At 44.7% G+C, this 25,286-nt stretch overlaps 1 protein-coding gene across 1 annotated transcript in view; it reads right to left on the bottom strand.

Annotated features, from left to right (window-relative positions):
- GRIN3A (glutamate ionotropic receptor NMDA type subunit 3A) overlaps window positions 1-25,286 on the bottom strand; it is an 816,603-nt gene that overhangs the window by 264,370 nt on the left and 526,947 nt on the right. The window lies entirely within an intron of this gene.

Here is a 25,286-nt window from a genome sequence, read left to right as displayed (position 1 = left end):
AGCCAGGACTGTCTTTTCCTCTGCTAGGATTAGGTAGTTCTCCGGCTGGCGCTGGGCATCTAGGGATAAAAAAACGTAGGCATGCTACCCGGCCACTTCTAGTTGTGCAGCAGGTTTAGTTCATGGTCAGTATAGTTTCCATCTTCCAAGAGCTAGTTCTCATATATGCTGGGCTATGTTCTCTCGCCATTGAGAATCATGACAACGACCCAGGTGAGCATACAAGGGATGATAGACATACCCAGAGTAAAATCACTAGTAGCCACTAGAGGGAGCCAAAAGGTAAATTCACAACATCCGATACCGCAAATATCGGCCGATACCCGATACTTGCGGTATCGGAATGCTCAACACTACAGCTGAGAGCTCATGCTGTCTTTTGACAGCATGGGAACCACAGCTCTCTGATTGGCGGGGATGATTTCACAGCCGATCAGATGCAGTATTTGCTGCGCTGTCTTGCACATTACAGTGCAGCAAACACTGGATGTTCAGGTCCTTCATTCAAGTGAATAGGGTCCGGGTTCGGGTTCGGGTTCGAGTTCGGGTACTGTTCTTGTACCCGAACCCGAACTTTTTGTAACTGTTTGGCCAGACCTGAACATCCAGGTGTCCGCCCATCTCTAGTTGCCAATACAGTCACCGAGAGCTATTTTCTCTGGAGTGTGACGTATCGCGCATGGGCCAAGTTTAAGCACCAGATGCCAAACACCTGTAAGGAATATACATCTAGGAGACAGAACACACAGTGACTTACAGCTCCCTGAGGAAGGCCACGCGAAACGCACGTCCACACATGTCAAACATGAATAAAATGACTCTTTTTTTTATAAAAAAATGTCTTATATAATTTTCAAAAGTTTATCTCATGCATGGTGTGTATGTCCTTATCGATACTACACAGATTGGGCATGTTGCCTGATTCAATATAGTGGATATCTATCATTTCCCATATTAGGGATATTCTTACAGTAGGAAATTATATATCACATATGCACTGGCACTTTATACTCTCCTTGACGTATCAATGGTCTAGATCAGGGGTTACCAACCTGTAGCTCGGGAGTCACATGTGGCTAGCGGTCCCATGAATTGTGGCTTGCTGCTGTCTGCCAGCTTGGTGCATTAGCTCCAGATTTAGTAAACAGGTATGAAGAGCACATCTCAAAATGGTGAACTTTGTGAGTAGCCCTGCACAGAAGAGCAGATTTGGGTACACTTCTACTGGTCTTGGGGGTTTAGAGGTAAATTAAGTATGATACGCTGGAGACAGGATGATACTACTGGTCAGAGGAGGTGCTTGACGCTGGATGTGACTGTGCTGGGAGTGCGTGATGAAAGAATGCTGAATGGGGGTGTTGTGGGAACCCCTGGATCTTGGCATACTGCTTCTGGGTGTTTTGTGTGGAAAAGCTTTGTACCCATAATGGGGGCTTTGGTTGCCGCTACTGTGAGGGGAGCAGGAGCTGGATTTGGCTCGTGACCCTCTTTCAGTGCTGAATGTGGCTTTCAAGGTCAGAAAGGTTGGGAACCACTGGTCTTGATAGTATGAACTATCTCAATGAGCGACATTGATAATGTACATGACCTCCTTGCTTATTTGTTTAGGAATCTTGCTTACCCTAGCCTGTTATTTGCAGTGGACCTGCAGCCACAAACATCTGTGTTTCTCGCCACGCAACCTATTTTCATTTGGATGTTTTGTATGTCAGCCTTTTTTTTGTAACTAAAAAACTTTTTGTGCAGTATCTATTTTTGTGGACCTTAGCTTCATGCTTATTGCAGGATTTATCTGTTAAGGGGTGTCCATGAGGACTATTGATTTTGGCCATTCACTTGAGGTGTTTGGGTATGATAGAAGCAATTGATTTACAATGTTTCTAGTTCAGAAGATATTGACTATTTTCTTAGTTTTTGTTGCATTTTTGCTACATTTTTAGTGCATGTTTTGCTGCATTTTTGCCATGTGTAAGGCTGTAGTAGCATCGTACGTAGTGAAGAGGTAGTGACCCACAAAGTTCCAACAAAAAAGTTTCTTTAATGTGTTTCCTCACAGCAATAAAATCCAATTCAAACAAATGCATACAACTTCAGTATATATTCATGTTCATAGCAATACATATCATATGGCTTTAAAATTACATTCACTAAACAGGCCAGACTTCCCTTGTCCAGTTTCCCTGGGCGATCGCATGCCATAGAACAGTCTCCACACACCAGACTGACACTGACGTGCACCTCACACACCTGACACACCCATACCTCTTACTGCAGGGCTTTTAACACACACAAACCTGTGGCCTTCAGCCACATGGAAAACCCAGATCGGAATTCTGTGACTCCCATGCACACCTATAGACTTCATCCGTCTGCATGCACAACCTGGGGAGAAGACACAGCGACCCCTACCTGTGACATGAGTCATTGCCTCACATTGCAATCACAGCTACACCTGCGACTGCCATGCACACCTATGGCCTTCATACACCTCTGTGTGCATTCTGGAGAGCACAAACAGAGCTTCCTAGATCTAACAGGGGTCACTGCCTCACATTTCCTCCCCCTGTTCATACCTGTGTGGTTGAACACTTGTTAGGCTACGTTCACATTAGCATCTTTGGGTGCAGCGTTGTCGACAGATACTGACGCATGCGTCATACGCCCCTATCTTTAACATGGGGGGGTGCATGGACATGCGCCGGTATGCGTTGTCAAGCGTTGTACGATGCATGCGTCATTTGGGCGCACCAGACAGGGAGCGGCCGACGCTACATGTTGCATTTTTCCTGCACCAAATTTCCGGTAAACAACGCATGCAACACACTTGCGTCATAAATGCGCCAAAAAACACATTACTGTCTATGTACAACGCATAGGGCGCAGGTGCCTGCGTTGACCCGCGTTGTTCGACGCATGCGCCTTTTGAGTAAAAAACAAGTGATGAAGTGTCTAGACAGTGACAAGACCGCCCCATTGATATAAAAAAGGGTGATTGCATTGTATTTCACTTGCCTGCACGTCTGGAAAGAGAGAGTACACGAGACACAGCTCTGCCTTCAAGAGATGTAAGTATATAATTTCTCTGTCCTTTTTTTATTCTTTGCAATGTTTGTAATTTGATTTTTTTTTATGTCTGTGACATTTTTTTTTCTTGCAATTTATGGTGGTTTATTTAATTTTTATTGGGTTGTTCTGCGTTGACCGCATGCGTCGAAAAATGCTGCGTTGTGTATTGCGTTTTGGGTTGCGTCGACGATGCTGCACCCAAACACGCTAATGTGAACGTAGCCTTACCCCGTACGGGTGCGAGATAGGGCATCCATATGACCCTGTGAAATTCCCACCCAAAACAACATCTTCAGTTTCTCCTGCCAATACCTCTAGAGGGAGCCTATCGGGATTACACTCTGACCCTAATTTGGTGACCCCTATGGCAGATATCTCAACATTTCCGGACTCTATGCCCGACACAGTACATAAGCACATTCTCTGCTGCAACTGCAGCGCCTCCTGCTGCTGCTGCCAGAACTGCAGCTCCTGCTGCGCAGACATCATGGACCCACCGATCCACAGCAAATCTTCGTAACCCCACCGAGTTACCACCAGAAGACTTTAATCTCCGTGGCCCCACTGAGCCACAGTAAGCTGTCTTGAAAAAAGTTTTCAATCAGTTTTTGCACAATGCTATGCAGCACACTTTGGGGTATGCCTCAGTTCACACTGCCTGTATTCTCCACCATATGTAAGGCTGTAGCAGCATCGTATGTAGTTAAGAGGCAGTGACCCACAAAGTTCCAACACAAAGCCTCTTTAGTGTGTTTCCTCACAGCATTAAAGTCCAATTTACACAAATACATATAACTTCAGTGTATATTATCAGTGTACAGTTCACACCAGTTCATATCAATACATATCATATGGTTTTAAACTTACAGTCCCTAAACAGGCCAGACTTCCCTTGTCCAGTTTCCCTGGGCGACCGCACGCCATATTACAGTCTCCATAGTCTCCATATACACAGCCTCATATGTTGCAGACACTACACATGCCGGCCTTCCTCTGACCAGTTCCAGTGGGTGTCCTGCATCACTGTATCACAGTCTCTTACAGTCTCTTTACTCACACAGCCATACACTGCCCAGGATATCCTCTGGATAGCAGCTGAGCACCATATCCACCCGTTTGCAATCATTACACATGCTAGTCCTCTTTCGGGCACAGGACATCCACCTTCGGGCATATGACTGTCCACATCCATCTCTTTTGGGCACAGGACATCCACTTCCGGGCACAGCACTGTCCACATCCGACTCCTTCAGGCACAGGACATCAACTTCTGGGCACAGGACTGTCCACATACGAGACCAATACTGTTATGATCTGGTGACCTTGGAGCTGCATGAGAGACTTTCTCAGGAGTAGGTGGTGCCTGTACTGACCGCAAACCCTAATCTAACACCGCAACTAGAAGTAGCCGTGGGATGTACCTAACACGTCCTAGACATCTCGACACAGCCAGAGGACTAAATACCCCTATAGATGGAAATGGGAATTCTATCTTGCCTCAGACCAAAACCCCAAAGGATAGGCAGCCCCCCACAAATATTGACTGTGAGGATAAGAGGGAAGACACACGCAGGCAGAAAAACAGGATTTAGCAAAAGAGGCACTTCTAGCTAAATAGAAAAGGATAGGACAGAATTCTAAGCGGTCAGTATTAAAATCCTAAAAACATCCACAGCAGATAATACAAATATTCCACATCTAACTAAAGACATAGAAAGTATATCTGCATCTCCTGAGAATCCAGCATGACTGAAAAATCCAAACAAAGTCTAAGCTGGACAAAAACACAATAAATTGCACTGAATTGCAAAGCACACTGCATGTGTGCACAGAGACAAAAAACCAGACACTTATCTTAGCTGAATTTGCAGCAGGGCATGAGGAGCCAGAGAGAGATGCAATCCCTCCAAGTACAATGGACAACTGGCACAGACTCATGGATCCTGCACACCTAAATACCTAATAGAGATGCAATCAGCAGAAACACCTGCCCGGATTACAACCCCAAGACAACTGCACTACCACCAACAACCACCGGAGGGAGCCCAAGAGCAGAATTCACAACACAATACCATGGACGACTTTCAGCGCTGTGTGCGCTGTGGGTGCCAAGCTATTCAGCTGCCCTAGGTGCTGGCTCCACTGGCCTGTGCCTCCATGCACTCAGTCAGTGCTCTGCAGGCCTCTGTTCTGCACATCAGCACACACCAGACTGACACAGATGTGCATCTCACACACCTGACACACCCATACCTCTTACTGCAAGGGTTTTAACACACACAAGCCTGTGGCCTTCAGCCACATGGAAAACCTGTATCAGAAATCCATGACTTCCATGCACACCTATGGACTTAATCCGTCTGCATGCACAACCTGGGGAGAAGACACAGCGATCCCTACCTGTGACATGAGACACTGCCTCACATTGCAATCGCAGCTACACCTACGACTGCCATGCACACCTATGGCCTTCATACGCCTCTATGCGCATTCTGGCGAGTACAAACAGCGCCCCCTAGCTGTAACAGGGGTCACTGCCTCACACATGGTACATTTGTCTTTTGTGCAAGCTGATAAAATTTAATGCATAAATGCATAACAAAGCTGTACTGTACTATAAAACACAGCTGAAGATTTGCATAAAAAAAGCTGAAAAAATGCAAATGTGAACATATGTCAATGTGTCAATGTAGATAACTAACTTACAATTTCCTCCTTGATAACATATAACAAATTAGCAATATTGTGAACAGCAGAAAACATTACAAGATAACCGATTGCAGGCTATTGTTGAGAAACTTTCAGAATTTTACATTGCATCTTGCAAAACTGAACCTACACTACCGTTCAAAAGTTTAGGGTCACCCAGACAATTTTGTGTTTTCCATGAAAACTCGTACTTTTATTAATCAAATGAGTTAACATAACAAATGAATTGAAAATCTAGTCCAGACATTGACAAGGTTCGAAAAAAAAAGGTTTTTATTTGAAATAATAATTTTCTCCATTTAACTTTGCTTTAGTCAAAGAATGCTCCCTTTGCAGCAATTACAGCATTGCAGACCTTTGGCATTCTAGCAGTTAATTTGCTGAGGTAATCTGGAGAAATGTCACCCCATGCTTCCAGAAGCCCCTCCCACAAGTTGGTTTGGCTTGATGGGCACTTTTTGCGTACCATACGGTCAAGCTGCTCCCACAACAGCTCAATGGGGTTGAGATCTGGTGACTGCGCTGGCCACTCCATTACAGATAGAATACCAGCTCCCTGCTTCTTCGCTAAAGAGTTCTTATTCCCATAGTCCTATTTAGCGATGGCTATGTCACTTCAATGATACATTTTACAACATAATCAATTATGGTATGGTGCCATAAGAGAAAAAGAAGTGAAGAGGGAAATACAAATAAAATAGTGAATTTTTATTGATAAATAATTAAAAATTGGGTAATAATAAAAATAGACATAAAGGGGACCTCCAATCATACGTGGAGGTTAGCCAGTATTAATAACTACACATGGATAATTTTGACTGCAGCATAGTCATTAATAGATATACAAATACATAAGGTGCACAGTTAAAAAATGCTACAAAAAGGGAAAACAGGTTAATTAGGATCAAAGTGTCAAGGATTTCTATGCTCCCTTAGGAAAAAGGCCAGTAGGTATGTATTCAGCAATGCAAATACCTTGCTATTTAATGCTGGGAAGTGATTGCAACACTAAACAATATTGCCTTCACCAAGGGAGGGAGTGGAAAAGACACAGTCCAAAAGAAGGAGGTATAGTTCATATGGTAGAATTCATACAGTATGTTACCTGCTATTGAAGCTGGAATAAAGAGCAGGAAATCTGAGCACGAAATGTAACTAACTGGCGAAGCTCCCCCACCGCCCGACGAGCGCTGTTTCGCAGATGCCTCTTCCAATAATGTGATAATGTGACTGCAAGTATCTGATTTGCATACATGTGGTCAAGTGTTGACTAGATATGAGCTGGTTTCCCGCAATTCACTTATATTGAGTGAGGCTGAGCACTTCTTGTCAGAATAGCTCGGAAGTATAAATATCACATACCTACAATCACATGACCACCAACTTTTGCTGCTTGCATTGGAACATCTTGACAGCATGCGGTGTGTGTGCTATGAGATTTCAGAAATCTGCCATCACAGAGTGCAGATTTTCATCAGAAACCTGGACAACCCCTTTACCTATAAAATTTAGCACTGTACCTTGCCAAATCCCATGTAATATACTCACTGTCAGGATTTGGCTCTGCTTATCTTCTTGCTTATCTCGATGACCATGTAGTATTCACTGAACACTGAGAGAATTAGGAAGAGCAGCAGGTTGGCACATGACTGTAAATATTCAAATCACATATGAACGGTCACATGACAACTACTCAGATAGATTAAGCTGTGTATAGGAGTGGGAGGGTGCGATACATTGAATGTTTGCCCAAGTGCCGGAAAACCCAGATCCCCCTGTAAGTGTTCCATTAGTGTTGCAATACAGCAGAGCTGTGAGAGCTGCAACAAATGTGTTTGTAAGAAGACAAAGTACAGTACTATTGCACTGTATTAGTTACATGTATAATATTGGTAACAACCAATTTTATTTGAAATTATTAATTGAACCTGTCAGCTGATTCCTATTGCCCAATCCATGGGCAGCATGAATCAGTGACCTGCTCCTTTTTTTGAAGCTATGTATCTTTCACTCTGCTGAATTTCTGAGACTATGGGTCAGATTCAACAAGACCGGCATTGTTCACAGTGCTCTTGATGAGGAGATAATTTTGTCGTAAAAACTTTAATAAATCGGGCCCTCTGACATTCCCTGTGTATGTGTATTGAGAGACATCTGTCACTCAATAGAAGGGGGATGAGGCCAAAACCACCAGCCTCCAGTACTAGTCACCCTAGTTGTATCACTCCCGACCCTTGTTTCAACTAAGGTTTTCAGATTGAAACACGACAGCACTAATGAAGCAAGTCAATAATTCATCCTGCTTATAGTTCCGACAGCATGTATCAGCTGACAGGTTCCTTTTAAATGTTAATTTAAAATGATAAAGAAATATTAATAAAACTAGTGACAAGTAGTCAGCATCAAAGATCATTTCATACAACTTTTCATAAATCATTTATCACTTACAAATTATTGACACTGACTAAAGTAAAACAAAGGAGACAATGTTATATTTCTATAGCCAAAACATGGTGCAACTAAATCATGAACACATTGGAAACTAATTACATAACAGCCTTTCAATAGAATATCATGATCAAATTGACTTTTTTATGCGTTTTGCATATGATAATGACATGTCTGGTATCACAGCTCATTTTACAGTCAGTCTGCTAGCATAAAATGACTATTCAAACCGACCATGGCACCTTGTAGGGGAAACAAAAATAATACTCTTAGGGCTCATTTCCACATGCGAGGCACACGTCCGTATCTCGCATGTGGAAACCAAGCTCTGGCGCCGGCACTTTGGAGCGGAGCTGTGCAGCTCCATGTGTTCCTATGCGGCCGCACGCTCCGCTCTGGAGTGCCGGCTCCACAGCTTGGTTTCCACATGCGAAATACGGACGTGTGCCTCGCATGTGGAAATGAGCCCTTAGAGTCCAAATCCATTGCTGATTTCTCCAGAAACACTTCAGTATTCAAATATTCTAATGAAGTGCTTGGTGCACGCGGGGCGTAACCAAGAAATTTTGTTGCAAAAACAAGGAAAGGAATAGGTCATAATGAGGGGACCACCTGAGGCTGGAATGCAACATAAAAATTTAAACATTTTATTGTTTAATTCAACACACAAGAAAACAAGCAAAAAACATTAAAAACACTAAAATTAGTCACACAAGTAACATGACATCTATTTGCCGGAGGCTCATAATAGAACCAACCACCTTAAGCTACACTACAAAAATATGTATACCTACTGTATATAAACAGCATATCTAAGATTTAAGTTGCCCGCTCACCACCTCTGACTATATATACCCTGCTTAACCCCTTCATGACCCAGCCTATTTTGACCTTAATGACCTGGCCATTTTTTGCAATTCTGACCAGTGTCCCTTTATGAGATAATAACTCAGGAACGCTTCAACGTATCCTAGCGGTTCTGAGGCTGTTTTTCATGACATATTGGGCTTCATGTTAGTGGTAAATGTAGGTCGATAGTTTCTGCGTTTATTTGTGAAAAAAACAGAAATTTGGCGAAAATTTTGAAAATTTCACAATTTTCACATTTTTAATTTTTATTCTGTTAAAGGGAACCTGTCACCCCGTTTTTTCTGTATGAGATAAAAATACTGTTAAATAGGGCCTGAGCTGTGCATTGCAATAGTGTATTTTGTGGACCCCGATTCCCCACCTATGCTGCCGAAATACGTTACCAAAGTAGTCGTTTTCGCCTGTCAATCAGGCTGGTCTGGTCAGATGGGCGTGGTATCTTCCCCCAGATCTTGCTTAGTTTTCCGTTGGTGGCGTAGTGGTGTGCGCATGTCCAAGGTCCCGAATCCACTGCACAGGGGAGTGAAAAGAGCGCGATGTGCGCTATTTCATTGGTGATCGGTGGGGGCGGCCATCTTCCTTTGGCCGCGCGTACGCAGAAGCGGCGCTCTGCTGGCCGCGGCTTCAGGAAAATGGCCGTGGGATGCCACGCGTGCGCAGATGGAGATCACGGCGGCCATTTTCCTGAAGCAGAGTTCGCATCTCTGCTTCAGGAAAATGGCCGCCGCGATCTCCATCTGCGCACGCGCAGCATCCCGCGGCCATTTTCCTGAAGCCGCGGCCAGCAGAGCGCCGCTTCTGCGCACGCGCGGCCAAAGGAAGATGGCCGCCCCCACCGATCACCAATGAAATAGCGCACATCGCGCTCTTTTCTCACTCCCCTGTGCAGTGGATTCTGGACCTTGGACATGCGCACACCACTACGCCACCAACAGAAAACTAAGCAAGATCTGGGGGAAGACACCACGCCCATCTGACCAGACCAGCCTGATTGACAGGTGAAAACGACTACTTTGGTAACGTATTTCGGCAGCATAGGTGGGGAATCGGGGTCCACAAAATACACTATTGCAATGCACAGCTCAGGCCCTATTTAACAGTATTTTTATCTCATACAGAAAAAACGGGGTGACAGGTTCCCTTTAAACCAGAAAGTTATGTGACACAAAATAGTTCATAAATAACATTTCCCACATGTCTACTTTACATCAGCACAATTTTGGAAACAACATTTTTTTTGCTAGGAAGTTATAGGGGTTAAAATTTGACCAGTAATTTCTCATTTTTACAACAAAATTTACAAAACCATTTTTTGTAGGGACCACCTTACATTTGAAGTCAGTTTGAGGGGTCTATATGGCTGAAAATACCCCAAAGTGACAACATTATAAAAACTGCACCCCTCAAGGTGCTCAAAACCACATTCAAAAAGTTTATTAACCCTTCAGGTGTTTCACAGCAGCAGAAGCAACATGGAAGGAAAAAATGAACATTTAACTTTTTAGTCACAAAAATGATCTTTTAGCAACAATTTTTTATTTTCCCAAGGGTAAAAGGAGAAACTGGACCACAAACGTTGTTGTCCAATTTGTCCTGAGTACGCTGATACCTCATATGTGGGGGTAAACCACTGTTTGGGCGCACGGCAGGGCTTGGAAGGGAAGGAGCGCCATTTGACTTTTTGAATGAAAACTTGGCTCCAATCTTTAGCGGACACCATGTCACGTTTGGAGAACTCCCGTGTGCATAAACATTGGAGCTTCCCCACAAGTGACCCCATTTTGGAAACTAGACGCTCCAAGGAACTTATCTAGATGCATAGTGAGCACTTTAAACCCCCTGGTGCTTCACAAATTGATCCGTAAAAATGAAAAAGTACTTTTTTTTCACAAAAAAAAATATTTTTGCCTCAAATTTTTTCATTTTCAAATGGGCAACAGGATAAAATGGATCATAAAATTTGTTGGGAAATTTCTCCTGAGTACACCGATACCTCACATGTGGGGGTAAACAACTGTGTGGGCACATGGTAAGGCTCGGAAGGGAAAGGGCACCATTTGACTTTTTGAATGAAAAATGATCTCCATCGTTAGCGGACACCATGTCGCGTTTTGAGAGCTTTTGTGTGCCTAAACATTAGAGCTCCCCCACAAGTGACCCCATTTTGGAAACTAGACCCCCAAAGGAACTTATCTAGATGCATAGTGAGCACTTTAAACCCTCAGGTGCTTCACAAATTGTTCTGTAAAAATGTAAAAGTACTTTTTTTTCACAAAAAAATTCTTTTAGCCTCAATTTTTTCATTTTCACATGGGCAACAGGATAAAATGGATCCTAAAACTTGTTGATCAATTTCTCATGAGTGCGCCGATACCTCACATGTGGGGATAAACCACTGTTTGGGTGCACGGCAAGGCTCGGAAGGGAAGGCGCGCCATTTGACTTTTTGAATGGAAAATTAGCTCCAATCGTTAGCGGACACCATGTCACGTTTTGAGAGCCCCTGTGTGCCTAAACATTGGAGCTCCCCCACAAGTGACCCTATTTTGGAAACTAGGCCACCCAGGGAACTTATCTAGATGCATAGTGAGCACTTTAAACCCCCAGGTGCTTCACAGAAGTTTATAATGCAGAGCCGTGAAAATAAAAAATAATTTTTCTTTCCTCAAAAATGATTTTTTAGCCCGGAATTTTTTATTTTCCTAAAGATAACAGGAGAAATTGGACCCAAAATGTTGTTGTCCAGTTTGTCCTGAGTACGCTGATACTCCATATGTGGGGGTAAACCACTGTTTGGGCGCACGGCAGGGCTCAGAAGGGAAAGCACGCCATTTGGCTTTTTGCATGGAAAATTAGCTCCAATCATTAGCGGACACCATGTCGCGTTTGGAGAGCCCCTGTGTGCATAACAGTAGAAACCCCCCACAACTGACCCCATTTTGGAAACTAGACCCCAAAAGGAACTTATCTAGATGTGTTGTGAGCACTTTGAACCCCCAAGTGCTTCACAGAAGTTTATAACGCAGAGCCGTGAAAATAAAAAATAATTTTTCTTTCCTCAAAAATACTTTTTTAGCCCGCAATTTTTTATTTTCCCAAGGGTTACAGGAGAAATTGGACCCCAAAAGTTATTGTCCAGTTTCTCCTTTGTACGCTGGTACCACATATGTGGGGGTAAACCACTGTTTGGGCACACGTCAGGACTCGGAAGGGAGAGAGCACCATTTGACTTTTTCAAAGCAAGATTGGCTGGAATTAATGGTAGCGCCATGTCGCGTTTGGAGACCCCCTGATGTGCCTAAACAGTGGAAACCCTCAATCCAACACTAACCCCGACACACCCCTAACCCTAATCCCAACCCTAACAACAACCCTAACCCCAACACACCCCTAACCCTAGTCTTAACCCTAATTCCAACCCTAACTCTAATTCCAACCCTAACTCTAAGGCTATGTGCCCACATTGAGAATTTGTGTGCGGATTTTTCGCACCGTTTTTGAAAAATCTGCAGGTAAAACGCACTGCTCTTTACCTGCGGATTTACCGCGGATTTCCAGTGTTTTTTGTGTGGATTTCACCTGCAGATTCCTATTATGGAGCAGGTGTAAAACGCTGCGGAATCCGCACAAAGAATTGACATGCTGCGGAAAATACAATGCAGCGTTTGCGCACTGTATTTTCCGCACCATGGGCACAGCAGATTTGGTTTTGCGTAGGTTTACGTGGTACTGTAAACTAGGGTTGAGCGAAACGGGTCGGCCATTTTCAGAAGTCGCCGACTTTTGGCAAAGTCGGGTTTCATGAAACCCGACCCCTGTGTGGGGTCGGCCATGTGGTCGGCGATCTTCTGAATCTGGTATCGTAATTCCGATACCGAGTTCCGATATGTTTGCGATATCGGAAATCGGTATCGGAATCCACATTTAAATGTAAAATAAAGAATTAAAATAAAAAATATTGATATACTCACCTCTCCGGAGGCCCCTGGACATCGCCGCTGGTAACCGGCAGCCTTCTTTGCTTAAAATGAGCGCGTTTACGGCCTTCCATGACGTCACGGCTTCTGATTGGTCGCGTGCCGCTCATGTGACCGCCACGCGACCAATCACAAGCCGTGACGTAATTCTCAGGTCCTAAATTCCTCATTCTAGGAATTTAAGACCTGAAAATTACGTCACGGCTTGTGATTGGTCGCGTGAGCGGTCACATGGGCGGCCGCGACCAATCACAAGCCGTGACGTCATCTAAGGCCCTGAACGCGCTCATTCTTAAGAAGGAAGGCTGCCGGAAAGAAACAGGGCGCGTCCGAGGGTGAGTGTATACCTAATAGGAATATACTCACCCTCGGCTTCTTTCCGGCAGCCTTCCTTCCTAAGAATGAGCGCGTTCAGGGCCTTAGATGACGTAATGGCTTGTGATTGGTCGCGACCGCCCATGTGACCGCCACGCGACCAATCACAAGCCGTGACGTAATTCTCAGGTCTTAAATTCCTAGAATTAGGAATTTAGGACCTGAGAATTACGTCACGGCTTGTGATTGGTCGCGTGGCGGTCACATGAGTGGCACGCGGCCAATCAGAAGCCGTGACGTCATGGAAGGCCCTGAACGCGCTCATTTTAAGCAAAGAAGGCTGCCGGTTACCAGCGGTGATGTCCAGGGGCCTCCGGACAGGTGAGTATATCAATATTTTTTATTTTAATTCTTTATTTTACACATTAATATGGATCCCAGGGCCTGAAGGAGAGTTTCCTCTCCTTCAGACCCTGGGAACCATAGTATCCCATTGCACTGCATTGGGTTTCGTGTTTCGGCCGACCCCGACCCCGACTTTTTTATAGGATCGGCCGATTTCGCTCGACCCGACTTTTGAGAAAGTCGGGTTTCGTGAAACCCGACCCGATCCTATAATAATAAAAGTCGCTCAACCCTACTGTAAACGTGATGGAAAACTGCTACGAATCCACAGCGACCAATCCGCTGCGGATCCGCAGCCAAATCCGCACCGTGTGCACATAGCCTAATTCTAACCCTAATTCCAACCCTAGCCCTAATTTTAACCCTAACCCTAATTGCAACCCTAACCCTAATTCTAACCCTAATTTTAACCCTAACCCTAATTCTACCCCTAACCCTAAGTGCAACCATAGCCCTAAGTGCAACCTTAGCCCTAAGTGCAACCCTAACCCTAAGTGCAACTCTAAGTGCAACCCTATCCCTAAGTGCAACCCTAAGTGCAACCCTATCCCTAAGTGCAACCCTAACCCTAAGTGCAACCCTAAGTGTAACCCTAGCCCTAAGTGCAACCCTAACCCTAAGTGCAATCCTAAGTGCAACCCTAACTCTAAGTGCAACCCTAAGTGCAACCCTAACGCTAAGTGCAACCCTAACCCTAAGTGCAATCCTAACCCTAAGTGCAACCCTAACCCTAACCCTACCCCTAACCCTACCCCTAACCCTAACACTAATGGAAAAACAAAAATAAATATAATTTCTGTATTTTATTATTGTCCCTACCTATGGGGGTGATAAAGGGGGGGTTTATTTACTATTTTTTTTATTTTGATTGCTTTGATAGAACCTATCACAGCGATCAATGTGTACCTGGAAAGAACCTGCCGGCCGGCAGATCCGGTGGGCGCACTGCGCATGCGCCTGCCATTTTGGAAGATGGCGGCGCCCATGGAGAAGACCGAGGACACCGGGAGGGATATCGGAGCTCAGTAAGTATGGGGGGTGCGATCGGAGCACGGGGGGATCGGAGCACGGGGGGAGCAGGCAGGAGGACGGCGGAGCAGACAGGAGGACGGAAGGGAGCATGGGACATGACAGGATGTAGAGGAGGAGATCGGTGATGGTGGGGGGGTCAGATATGGGTCTCCAGCCACGGCAGATGCTCTTGCAGCATCGGCCATGGCTGGATTGTAATATTTCACCAATTTTCATAGGTGAAATATTACAGATTGCTCTGATTGGCTGTTTCACTTTCAACAGCCAATCAGAGCGATCGTAGCCACGGGGGGGCGAAGCCACCCCCCCTGGGCTGAAGTACCACTCCCCCTGTCCCTTTTGGTCAGGTGAAATTGGAGTTAACCTTTTCACCCGCTCTGCAGGGACGCGATCATTCTGTGACACAGCATATGCGTCACAGGTCGGATTGGCACCAACTTTCATGATGCATGCGCTGTGTCACAGGTCGGGAAGGGGTTAAAGAAATATCTTGGCAGAAAAATATTTAACAAAGCAAAGAAACATGACATGCATAGGATGGAAACAATAGATACAAATCACATGAATCTGAATATAACCATATTAACAAGAGGCAGTGTGACTCACTGAGATACCCTAATTATTAATGTAATATAAGCTTAAATGGCAGTAAACCGCGTGAGTCACAAAATCCATGGGAAAAGATAAAAGGTTTAAGGAGAGTGAGCCATATATCATGCCCAAAATGAGCACAACCAGGTTAGAGGTGCAAGCTGGACAAGCCATCCATAATCATTAACGTGGAATGTCAGCGTTAGTTAGAAATACCCATAAAGAGTGGATCTAAGGTGGAGCAGATGCACAACGCATGTCGCCACCTTCAGTGGCTTCGTCAGGGGTATTCATTTCCTTGTTTTTGCAACAGTATAACATTGTTTGTATAGGTTGGCATGGATCCCTGTTAGATTTGTCTGTGGTGCCCCCTAAATCTATATTATTTGTAACCAAGAAATTCAGTGCAACTTCCCACCTTCGTTAATCCTCCAATTAAGCCCAATAACAAGTGTAGCATCATGGGAGAGTATTTTTCTCTAACCACAGACAAACTCTGACTTTTCCCTTCTATCCTGCCAGTGGACTACAAGCTCTGAACTTTGACCACATCCATATGCTCAGAACCAGAGATTGTACTCAGCAGCTCATCGTCGCCTGCATCTTTACTCCTCAGCTCCATGTGCAGTAGAAATGCGCTTTTAACCAACAGACGACACAGCAGAAGCTGATTCTTTACTGTGAATATATAAGAATGGATGGACTAAAAGTAGTAATATTTGTATTAGTTTTATTAATGACTACTGCAAATATTACTATTTTTAGTTCACCCATTTTTATATATTCATAGATTAATTCATCCACCTTATTTATTATTACACGTAGTAGCCCACTTTGGGCATCCATAGGTTCCTAGCGCAGCAGTCTTCATTCACACAAGTTGTTTCATTTCTGGCAGGCACCCATACACAAATGCTTTCTACCAGCAGCTAATACCCTCCACCCGTTTGGGACAAGTGACATTGTTTATTTGCATCTACTGATTGTTTGCTGGTTTACACGGGTGTTGTGCCATGCACAACCACATCAGGCAAGCATACTTCTCACCGCTTACCCCCTTTTCCCTAGACTTTATCACGTTATGTTCATGTGTCTCTTTCTTTCCAGAAAGTATTTTGTAGCCAAAGGGAATCTGTTAGGTCATTTTTGTGTAGTATACTAATAGTATCCTGAAATACTTTTATTTCTGTTCGAGGCCACATTGTGTTGCTGTAATCCCCGAAAAAGTTATATTAACGCACCAGTAGGTCAAGCATGTGTAAATGGAAAATGAATATTCACCTCCTCCCCATTCTCCCTCCCACCCCTGTGCTCTGACATCACTGATTCTGTCAGACTGCTGTATGTACAAGGATCGCATCGCAATCCTCGGACTGACCGTCTGCTCTCCTGACCTGAGAATGACAGCTGCATAGAAATAAATGCTGTCACGCTCATGTCAGGAGAGCACAGGGCCAGTCAAAGCGATCCTCTGGTGAGTAGCACAGTAATAATCTGTGATTATAGCAACACAATGTGGCCACGAACAGAATTAAAAGTATTTCAGGATACTATTAGTATACTACACAAAAATGACCTAACAGATTCCCATTAGCTACAAACTGCTTTCTGGAAAGAAAGAGACACATGCACAAAAGATGATAAATTCTAGGGAAAAGGGGGTAAGCGTTGAGATGTATGCTCGCCTGATGTGGTTGTGCATGGCACAACACCCGTGTAAACCAGCAAACAATCAGTAGATGCAAATCAACACTGTCACTTGTCCCAAAAGGGTGGAGGGTATTAGCTGCTGGTAGAAAGCAGTTGTGTGTGGGTGCCTGCCAGAAATGAAACAACTAGTGTGAATGAATTTTAATTACAGCAGTTCAGTGGTTAGCATTGCAGCGCTGCGATCCTGGGTTCAAATCCAACCAAGGGCAACATTTGCAAGGAGTTTGTGTCACCCCCCCCCCCCATGTTTGTGTGGGTTTCCTCCGGGTTCTCCAGTTTCCTCCCACACTCCAAGGACCTACTGATAGGGAATTTAGATTGTGAGCCCCAATGGGGACAGTGATGATAATGTCTGTAAAGCACTGTGGAATTAGTAGCCCTACATAAGTGAGTAAAATAGATAAATAAATGTTAATCTGGTGTGTATGAATAACATTAACCCCTTAGTGACGGAGCCAATTTTGTACTTAATGACCAAGCCAATTTTTACAATTCTGACCACTGTCACTTTATGAGTTTATAGCTCTAGAACGTTTCAAAGAATCAAACTGATTCTGAGAATATTTTTTGTGACATACTGTACTTCATGATGGTGATAACATTTCTTCGATATGACTTGTGTTTATATATAAAAAAACAGAAATATGGCACAAAATTAGAAATTTAGCAATTTGCAAACTTTTAATTTTTGTGCCCTTAAATCAGAGAGTCATATCACATAAAATAGTTAATAAATAACATTTCCCACATGTCTACTTTACCTTAGCACAAATTTGCAAACATTATTTTTTATGATGTTATAAGGGTTTAAATTTGACGAGCAAATTCAAATTTTTCCAACAAAATTTACAAAACCATTTTTTTAGGGATCACCTCACATTTGAAGTGAGTTTGGGGAGTCAATATGACAGAAAACACCAACAAATTAAACCATTCTAAAAACTGCACCCCTCAAGGTGCACAAAATCACATTCAAGAAGTTTATTAATCCTTCAGGTGCTTCACGAGAACTAAAAGAATGTGAAAGGAAACAATGAACATTTTACTTTTTTCACAAAAAAAATAATTTGGAACCAAACTTTGTTATATTCACGAGGGTAACAGTAGACAATGGACCACAAAATTTGTTGTGCAATTTCCCCTGAGTATGCCAATACCCTGTATGGGAAAGCCACTGCTTGAGTGCATGGCAAGGCTCAGAAGGCAGGGAGCACCGTTTGACTTTTTGAGTGCAAAATTGACTGGAATCAATGGTGGGTGCTATGTTCTGTTTGGAGACCCCCTGATGCACCTAAACAGTGGAAACCCCCCAATTCTAACTCCAACCCTAACACAGCCCTAACCCCAACCTTAACACACACCTAACCCTAATCCCAACCCTAACCATAATGCTAACCACAACACCACCCTAACACCAACACTACAACCTAACTCCAACACAACACCATAGCCCAACCCTATTAACAACCCCAATCCTTACCCTAGCCCCAACCCTAACCTTAGCCCAACCCTAGCCCTACCCTAAACCTATCTCCAACCTCAACCCTAAACCTAGCCCCAACCCTTTCCCTAGCCCAACCCTAACCCTAGCCCAACCTCCAACCCGAATCCTTGCCCCAACCCTAACCCTAGCTCTAACCCTAACCCTAGCCCCAACCATAACCCAAATGCTAGCCCCAATCCTAACCCTAGCTCTAGCCCCAATCCTAACCCTAGCTCTAACCCCAACCCTAACCCTAGCCTCAACCCTAACCCAAACCCTAGCCCCAACCCTAATCCTAGCTGTATCCCCAACCCTAACCCTAGCCCCAACACTAACCCTATTGGATAAATGGAAAAAAATATATTGTTTTAATTTCATTATTTATACTTAACTAAGGGGCTGATAAAGGGAGGTTTTATTTACTATTTTCTTTATTTTGCTCACTATGATAGGGTCTTTCACAGTGATCAAAATGAACCAATAGGAAAAATCTATTGTTGCCGGCCGGCAGATCTCACCTGGCATACTGCGCATGTGCCCACCCTTTTCTTCCCTGAAGAAGACACCAAGAGGTGGGAGACAGAGTCGGAGGTGCCAGGAAAAACCGGAGGTACTGGGGGGTTCGAGGGACCTCATTTCTCCCTCTCCTCTGATGTGTTAGATCATATCAATGGAGAGAGACATAAATGGGAAATCTGACTTTTTTTGTGGTCGCCATTATTCAGTGAATAATGGTGATCACAACAATGGTGATGGTGAAAAACGAACCTGAATCATGTCCCCCGGTAGCAGAGATCCCAGAGATTTTCTGACACTGGGGGCCACTATATCCTTATTTCTCAGTGCCATTAAAAAGTGGCACTGAGGAATAAGTACCCTTAACTGCCTCTGTTAAAAGGCGTATTGACGATTGTTAAGGGGTTGAAGAGGTAAAAAAAAACAATGCAAACATGAAAGTTTTGATAAAAAGGTATGCAAATATGCATAAATTTGATCCATAAATGAAGCAATGTTTTATTTGCCACTCATGTTTTTAATCTGAACAATAAACTTAATTTTTTTACTACAAAGTAACAGGAATTGTCTGTCTGCTGTCTATAAATCACTTTGTCTCTTTTTGTGAAACTGAATATGTTAAAAACTGAACTGCTCGTGCTTCTGCTCTTTAACCCCTTAACGACCGCCGATACGCCTTTTAACGGCGGCTGCTAAGGGTACTTAAACCACAGCGCCGTTAATTAACGGCGCTGTGGAAAAAGTGAATAGCGCCCCCCAGAGTCGAATTTTCTCTGGGGTCTCAGTTGCCGAGGGTAGCCGAGACCCCAGAGAACATGATTCGGGGGGTGTTTACCGACCCCCGAGTTGCGATCGCCGGTAATTAACCGTTTACCGGCGGTCGCAACAAAAACAAACAAACCGCAATTTGCCATTTAATTTCTCTGTCCTCCGATGTGATCGCACTTCAGAGGACAGAGAAATAGGGTCCCCGATGGCCCCCGATAGCCCCCCAATACTCACCTATCTCCCCCGGTGCTCCTCGTGGCTCCCCATGGGCGCCGCCATCTTTTTTCCGGGAAAAAATGGCGGGCGCATGCGCAGTGCGCCCGCCGCCCGGCACCCGGAAGATCTTTGGGGTCTCGGCTGCAGGGGGTAGCCGAGAACCCCAAAGAACATGATCGGGGTCGGTTTGCACCGACCCCTGTTTTGCGATCACCGGTAATTAACAGTTTACCGGCGACCGCAAAAAAAAAAAAAAAAAAGCGATCTGTAATTCTCTGTTCTCTGATGTGATCGCACATCAGAGGACAGATAAATAGGGGGATTCGGGGACCCTATCATACTCACCCGGTGTCCCTGGGTCCTCTTCTGTCTCCTCCTGCCGGCCGGCTTTTTCCTCATGGCGGGCGCATGCGCAGTGCGCCCGCCATCTGCTGCCATCTTCCGGCCGGCAGGAGAGACGAGTTGGGGCTAAAATTAGGGTTAGGGCTAGGGTTAGGGTTAGGGCTAGGGTTAAGGTTAGGGCTAGGGTTAGGGTTAGGGTTAGGGTTAGGGTTGGGGCTAAATTTAGGGTTAGGGTTAGAGCTAGGGTTAGGGTTAGGGCTAGGGTTAGGGTTAGGGTTGGGGCTAAACTTAGGGTTAGGGTTAGGGCTAGGGTTAGGGTTAGGGTTAGGCTACTTTCACACTAGCGGTTTTTGGCTTCCGTCGCAATGCGTCGTTGGAGAAAAAACGCATCCTGCAAAAGTGCTTGCAGGATGCGTTTTTTCTCCATTGGCTTGCATTAGCGACTCATTGCGACGGATTGCCACACGTCGCATCCGTCGTGCGACGGATGCGTCGTGCTTTGGCGGACCGTCGGCACAAAAAAAGCTACATGTAACTTTTTTGTGCGACGTGTCCGCCATTTCCGACCGCGCATGCGCGGCCGGAACTCCGCCCCCGCCTCCCCGCACCTCACAATGGGGCAGCGGATGCGTTGAAAAAACAGCATCCGCTGCACCCGTTGTGCGGCGCTTACAACGCTAGCATCGGTACGTCGGCCTGACACACTGCGATGGGCCGAGTACGACGCTAGTGTGAAAGTAGCCTTAGGCTTCTTTCACACTTGCGTCGGTACGGGGCGGTCGCAATGCGTCGGCCCGACGTACTGACGCATGTTGTGAAAATTGTGCACAACGTGGGCAGCGGATGCAGTTTTTCAACGCATCCGCTGCCCAGTCTATGTCCTGGGGAAGAGGGGGCAGAGTTACGGCCACGCATGCGCGGAAATGGCGGACGCGACGTACAAAAAAAAGGTTACATTGAACTTTTTTGTGACGACGGGGCTAAAGTTATGGTTAGGGTTGGGGCTAAAGTTAGGGTTAGGGTTGGGGCTAAAGTTAGGGTTAGAGTTGGGATTAGGGTTAGGGTTTGGATTAGGGTTGGGATTAGGTTACGTTTGGGATTAGGGTTATGTTTGAGATTAGGGTTGGGATTAGGGTTAGGGTTGGGATTAGGGTTAGGGGTGTGTTGGATTTAGGGTTTTGATTAGGGTTATGGTTAGGGTTGAGATTAGGGCTTTTTTGGGGTTAGGGTTGTGATTATCGTTAGGGTTGTGATTAGGATTATGGATCGGGTTGAGATTAGGGTTAGGGGTGTGTTGGAGTTAGGGTTGGAGTTATAATTTGGGGGTTTTCACTGTTTAGGTACATCAGGGGGTCTCCAAACACGACAGCCAATTTTGCGCTAAAAAAGTCAAATGGTGCTCCCTCCCTTCTGAGCTTTGCCGTGCGCCCAAACAGTGGTTTACCCCCACATATGGGGCATCAGCGTACTCGGGATAAATTGGACAACAACTTTTGGTGTCCAATTTCTCCTGTTACCCTTGTGAAAATAAAAACTTGGGGGCTAAAAATCTTTTTTGTGGGAAAAAAAATATTTTTTTATTTTTGCTACTCTGCATTATAAACTTCTGTGAAGCACTTGAGCATTCAAAGTTCTCACCACATATCTAGATAAGTTCCTTAGGGGGTCTAGTTTCCAAAATTTGGTCACTTGTGGGGAGTTTCTACTGTTTAGGTACATCAGGGGCTCTGCAAACACAACATAACACCCACAGACAATTCTATCAAAGTCTGAATTCCAAAATGGCGCTTCTTCTCTTCCGAGCTCTGCCGTGCGCCCAAACAGTGGTTTACCCCCACATATTGGGTACCAGCATACTCAGGACAAATTGGACAACAACTTTTGGGGTCCAATTTCTCTTGTTACCCTTGTTAAAATAAAAATTTGGGGGCTAAAAAAATCTTTTTTGTGGGAAAAAAAATTATTTTCTATTTTCACTACTCTGCATTATAAACTTCTGTGAAGCACTTGGGCATTCAAAGTTCTCACCACATATCTAGATAAGTTCCTTGGGGGGTCTATTTTTCAAAATGGGGTCACTTGTGGGGGGTTTCTACTGTTTAGGTACATCAGTGGCTCTGCAAACGCAACATAACGCCCGCAGACCATTCTATCAAATCCTGCATTTCAAAATGGCGCTCCTTCCCTTCCGAGCTCTGCCGTGCGCCCAAACAGTGGTTTACCCCCACATATTGGGTACCAGCATACTCAGGACAAATTGGAGAACAACTTTTTGGGTCCAATTTCTCTTGTTACCCTTGTGAAAATAAAAATTTGGGGGCTAAAAAAATCTTTTTTGTGGGAAAAAAAATATTTTTTATTTTCTCTACTCTGCATTATAAACTTCTGTGAAGCACTTGGGCATTCAAAGTTCTCACCACATATCTAGATAAGTTCCTTGGGGGGTCTATTTTCCAAAATGGGGTCACTTGTTGGGGGTTTCTACTGTTTAGGTACATTAGGGGTCTGCAAACGCAACATAACGCCCGCAGACAATTCTATCAAAGTCTGCATTCCAAAATGGCGCTCCTTCCCTTCCGAGCTCTGCCGTGCGCCCAAACAGTGGTTTACCCCCACATATGGGGTACCAGCATACTCAGGACAAATTGGAGAACAACTTTTGGGGTCCAATTTCTCTTGTTACCCTTGTGAAAATAAAAACTTGTGGGCTAAAAGATCTTTATTGTTAAAAAAAAAATATTTGTTATTTTTAAGACTCTGCATTATAAACTTCTGTGATGCACTTGGGCATTCAAAGTTCTCACTACACATCTAGATAAATTCCATGGGGGGTCTAGTTTCCAAAATGGGGTCACTTTTGGGGGGTTTCTACTGTTTAGGCACATCAGGGGCTCTCCAAACGCGACATGGCGTCCGATCTCAATTCCAGTCAATTTTGCATTGAAAAGTCAAATGGCGCTCCTTTGCTTCCGAGCTCAGCCATGCGCCCAAACAGTGGTTTACCCCCACATATGGGGTGTCGGCGCACTCAAGACAAATTGTACAACAACTTCTGGGGTCCATTTTCTCCTGTTACCCTTGGTAAAATAAAAATTTGGAGGCAAAAATTCATTTTTGTAGAAAAAATGCGATTTTTTTATTTTCACTGCTCTACGTTATAAACTTCTGTGAAGCACCTGGGAGATTAAAGTGCTCAACACACATCTAGATAAGTTCCTTAAGGGGTCTAGTTTCCAAAATGGTGTCATTTGTGGGGGGTCTCCACTGTTTAGGCACATCAGTGGCTCTCCAAACGTGACATGGCGTCCTGTTATGACCCCAATGGCGAGGGTCTCAGAGGAACGTGGAAGTCTGCAGAATACAAAAATCCAGCTCATAGGGCAGTGGTAGCTGGGTTGACCATATATCTACTCCTAACGCCAACACTAGAAGTAGCCGGGGATCATTCCTACGTTGATTCTAGATGACACGCTCCAGCCGGAGAATCTAGCTACCCCTAGTAGAGGAAAACAAAAGACCTTTCTTGCCTCCAGAGAAGGGGACCCCAAAGCTGGATAGAAGCCCCCCACAAATAATAACGGTGAGGTAAGAGGAAATGACAAACACAGAAATGAACCAGGTTTAGCACAGAGAGGCCCGCTAACTGATAGCAGAATAAAGAAAGGTAACTTATATGGTCAACAAAAACCCTATCAAAATCCACACTGGAAATTCAAGAACCCCCGAACCGTCTAACGGTCCGGGGGGAGAACACCAGCCCCCTAGAGCTTCCAGCAAAGGTCAGGATATATATTTGGAACAAGATGAAAGAAAAAAATGAGCTGCACAGCCTGTGTTAGGGCAATGAATCAACAGCAGTAAGTGGTGACAGGCTGACTAAAGTTCAGGAGGTGCTCGCATGGAGATTAGAAGCAATCCAGAAAATGAAAACAGAAGAATGCGGCAGCACTCACCCGACTGTGGTCCAATTCTTTATTTAGAACATGGATAAATGCAGCTTTTCGGTCCGAGGGAGTGCAGTTGGATGGGAGGTGAGCAGGTGAATGACGACAGCTGTTTCGCGCTGTTACAAGCGCTTCTACAGGTCTCCTGTAGAAGCGCTTGTAACAGCGCGAAACAGCTGTCGTCATTCACCTGCTCACCTCCCATCCAACTGCACTCCCTCGGACCGAAAAGCTGCATTTATCCATGTTCTAAATAAAGAATTGGACCACAGTCGGGTGAGTGCTGCCGCATTCTTCTGTTTTCATTTTCTATATATTTGGAACAAGCTGGACAAAAATACAAAACCAAAACAAAATAGCAAAAAGCAAAAAGTGGACTTAGCTGATATAACTGGAACCAGGATCAGTAGACAAGAGCACAGCAGACTAGCTCTGATAACTACGTTGCCAGGCATTGAACTGAAGGTCCAGGGAGCTTAAATAGCAACACCCTTAACTAACGACCCAGGTGCGGATAAAAGGAATGACAGAAAAACCAGAGTCAAAAAACTAGTAACCACTAGAGGGAGCAAAAAGTAAATTCACAACAGTACCCCCCCCTTAGTGAGGGGTCACCGAACCCTCACCACGACCACCAGGGCGATCAGGATGAGCGGCATGAAAGGCACGAACTAAATCGGCCGCATGAACATCAGAGGCGACCACCCAGGAATTATCCTCCTGACCATAGCCCTTCCACTTGACCAGGTACTGAAGCCTCCGCCTGGAGAGGCGAGAATCCAAGATCTTCTCCACCACGTACTCCAACTCGCCCTCAACCAACACCGGAGCAGGAGGCTCAGCAGAAGGAACTATAGGCACAATGTACCGCCGCAACAAGGACCTATGAAATAC

The sequence above is a fragment of the Ranitomeya variabilis genome, chromosome 1, assembly GCF_051348905.1.
Source record: "Ranitomeya variabilis isolate aRanVar5 chromosome 1, aRanVar5.hap1, whole genome shotgun sequence".
Taxonomy (NCBI): domain Eukaryota; kingdom Metazoa; phylum Chordata; class Amphibia; order Anura; family Dendrobatidae; genus Ranitomeya; species Ranitomeya variabilis.
This window is presented reverse-complemented; position numbering and strand designations above follow the sequence as displayed.